Raw genomic sequence first — 3,740 nt, forward strand, 5'->3', positions numbered from 1 at the left:
TTTCTTGCTCCTCCCTCATTGCTCTTTGATCTTCTCCAATTTCATGAAGGATGATTGAGTGCTCTTGATGTTCCACCCTTAGTTGCTCCCAATAATTGTGTCGAGGAAAATGTATCCCCTGAGGTATCTCAGGGATCTCTTGATTTGCAGTCAAATGTTCTACCACTGAGCTATAGACCCTTGAGATGAATCTCTCCATCTCCTATGACTCGGAGATGGAAGCTTTTGTCTTTCCTTTCCTCTTTCTAGAGGTTTCTCTGGCCTTAGGTGCCATCAATGGTTATGGAAAAACAAAAAAAGCTATGCTTTTACCACACCAAACTTAGAATGTTGCTCGCCCTCGAGCAAAAGAAGAAAGAATAGAAGAAGAAGAAAAAGATATGGAGGAGATGGAGGGATGTGTGTATTCGACTATATGGGTGGGCTTGGGTGGGAAAGAGATTTTGAATTTTGAAGGTAGGTGGGGTGTATAGATGTGAGTGGTGAATGGAAAAGAGAATGGATGACTGTGAATGGAGAGAGAGAGGGTGATATAGGATTATGAGGAGGGAAGGTGAGTGGAGGTATGTGGGGATCCTGTGGGGTCCAGAGATGCTGAGATGATCCTGTGGGGTCCACAGATCCTGAGGTGTCAAGGATTTGCATCCCTGCACCAATGAGGCATGTAAAACACCTTTGCATGCAATTCTGGCATTTAAATGCCGAATTGATGCTTGTTCTGGGCGTTCAACGCCCAGATGTAGCATGTTTCTGGCATTGAACGCCAGTTCTATGCTTGTTTCTGGCGTTCAGTGCCAGCTCTATGCTCTGTTCTGGCGTTGAACGCCAGCCAGATGCTCCTTACTTGCGTTTAAACGCCAGTAAGTCCTTCCTCTAAGGTGTGATTTTCCTTCTGCTATTTTTGATTCTGTTTTTAATTTTTGTAATTATTTTGTGACTCCACATGATCATGAACCTAATAAAACATGAAAGAACAATAAAAATAAAATTAGATAAATAAAAATTGGGTTGCCTCCCAACAAGCACTTCTTTAATGTCAATAGCTTGACAGTGGGCTCTCATGGTGCCACACAGGTGATCAGGTCAATTTTATAGACTCTCAACACCAAACTTAGAGTTTGGATATGGGAGTTCAACACCAAACTTAGAGTTTGGCTGAGGCCTCCCAACACCAAACTTAGAGTATGACTGTGGAGGCTTTAGTTGACTCTGTACTGAGAGAAGCTTTCTATGCTTCCCTCCATTGTTACAGAAGGAGATTCTTGAGTTTTAAACATAAAGTTGTCCTCATTCAGTTGAAGGATCAATTCTCTTCTGTCTACATCAATCACAGCTCTTGCTGTGGCTTGGAAGGGTTTTCCAAGGATGATGGATTCATCCTCATCCTTCCCAGTGTCAAGGATTATGAAATCAGCAGGGATGTAAAGGCCTGCAACCTTTACTAGCACGTCCTCTACTAGTCCATAAGCCTATTTTCTTGAGTTGTCTGCCATCTCTAGTGAGATTCTGGCAGCTTGCACCTCAAAGATTCCCAGTTTCTCCATTACAGAGAGGGGCATAAGGTTTATTCCTGACCCAAGGTCACATAGAGCCTTCTCAAAGGTCATGGTGCCTATGGTACAAGATATTAAGAACTTTCCAGGATCCTGTTTCTTCTGAGGCAATCTCAGTTGATCCAGATCACTCAGTTTATTGGTGAGCAAGGGAGGTTTATCTTCCCAAGTCTCATTACCAAATAATTTGGCATTCAGCTTCATGATTACACCAAGGTATTTGGCAACTTACTCTTCAGTAACATCCTCATTCTCTTCAGAAGAAGAATACTCATCAGAGCTCATGAAGGGCATAAGGAGGTTTAATGGAATCTCTATGGTCTCTAGATGAGCCTCAGATTCCTTTGGTTCCTCAGAGGGAAACTCCTTGTTGATCACTGGACGTCCCAAGAGGTCTTCCTCACTGGGATTCACGTCCTCTCCCTCCCTTGTGGGTTCGGCCATGATTGATATATCAATGGCCTTGCACTCTCTCTTTGGATTCTCTTCTGTATTGCTTGGGAGAGTACTAGGAGGTGTTTCAGTGATTTTCTTACTTAGCTGGCCCACTTGTGCCTCCAAATTTCTTATGGAGGACGTTGTTTCACTCATGAAACTTAGAGTAGCCTTGGACAGATCAGAGACTAAGTTTGATAAATTAGAGGTATTTTGTTCAGAGTTCTCTGTCTTTTGCTGAGAAGATGATGGAAAAGGCTTGCTATTGCTAAACCTGTTTCTTCCACCATTATTAAAGCCTTGTTGAGGCTTTTGTTGATCCTTCCATGAGAGATTTGGATGATTTCTCCATGAGGGATTATAAGTATTTCCATAAGGTTTACCCATGTAATTCACCTCTGCTATTGCAGGGTTCTCAGGATCATAAGCTTCTTCCTCAGAAGATGCCTCTTGAGTACTGTTGGATGCAGCTTGCATTCCATTCAGACTCTGAGAAATCATATTGACTTGCTGAGTCAATATTTTATTCTGAGCCAATATGGCATTCAGAGTATCAATTTCAAGAACTCCCTTCTTCTGAGGCGTCCCATTACTCACAAGATTCCTCTCAGAAGTGTACATGAACTGGTTATTAGCAACCATGTCAATGAGTTCTTGAGCTTCTGCAGGCATTTTCTTTAGCTGAATGGATCCACCTGTAGAATGGTCCAGTGACATCTTGGAGAACTCAGACAGACCATAGTAGAAGATATCCAGAATGGTCCATTCTGAAAACATGTCAGGAGGACACCTTTTGGTCATCTGCTTGTATCTTTCCCAAGCTTCATAGAGGGATTCACCATCTTTTTGCTTGAAGGTCTGAACATCCACTCTAAGCTTGCTCAGCTTTTTGAGGAGGAAAGAACTTAGCCAAGAAGGCCATGACCAGCTTATCCCAAGAGTTCAGGCTATCTTTAGGTTGTGAGTCCAACCATGTTCTAGCTCTGTCTCTTACAGCAAAAGGGAAAAGCATGAGCCTGTAGACTTCAGGATCTACTCCATTAGTCTTAACAGTCTCACTGATCTGCAGGAACTCAGTTAAAAACTGGTAGGGATCTTCTGATGGAAGTCCATGAAATTTGCAGTTCTGTTGCATTAGAGCAACTAATTGAGGTTTCAGCTCAAAATTGTTTGCTCCAATGGTAGGGATTGAGATGCTTCTTCCATCAAACATGGAAGTAGGTGTAGTATAATCACCAAGCATCCTCCTTGCATTATTATTATTTTCGGCTGCCATCTCCTCTTCCTTTTCGAAAATTCCTGTAAGGTTGTCTCTAGATTGTTGTATTTTAGCTTCTCTTAGTTTCCTTTCTAGAGTCCTTTCAGGTTCAGGGTCTGCTTCCACAAGAATGTTCTTGTCCTTGCTCCTGCTCATATGAAAAAGAAAGGAACAGAAAATAATAATAGGGATCCTTTTTACCACAGTATAGAGGTTCCCTTGTTGTTAGTAGAAGAAGAAAAGAATGTAATGTAAGGAAGAGAAGAGGAAAAACTCGAACACAGAGGGGGAGGTGGTGTTCAAATTTTTGGATGGAAGAGAAGTGTTAGTAGATGAATAAATAAATAGAAGGAGATGAGAGAGAGGGAATTTCAAAAATTAATTAAAATAAAAATTAAAAAATAAAGTTAAATTTCGAAAATTAAAGTTTGAAATTAAATTAAATTAAAATTTAAAACAATTAGTTAATTAAAAAGGAATTTTGAAAAAGAGGG

The 3,740-nt window shown here is 41.0% G+C and overlaps 1 non-coding gene across 1 annotated transcript; it reads left to right on the forward strand.

Moving 5' to 3' along the window:
- The first annotated feature begins 2,763 nt into the window (after positions 1 to 2,763).
- LOC148555781 (small nucleolar RNA R71) lies at positions 2,764 to 2,867 on the forward strand. Its single transcript, XR_015887658.1, has one exon. It is a non-coding gene; the product is annotated as a small nucleolar RNA R71 (small nucleolar RNA).
- The last annotated feature ends 873 nt before the right edge of the window (positions 2,868 to 3,740 follow it).

The sequence above is a fragment of the Arachis ipaensis genome, chromosome B6, assembly GCF_059453495.1.
Source record: "Arachis ipaensis isolate K30076 ecotype BB chromosome B6, ASM5945349v1, whole genome shotgun sequence".
Taxonomy (NCBI): domain Eukaryota; kingdom Viridiplantae; phylum Streptophyta; class Magnoliopsida; order Fabales; family Fabaceae; genus Arachis; species Arachis ipaensis.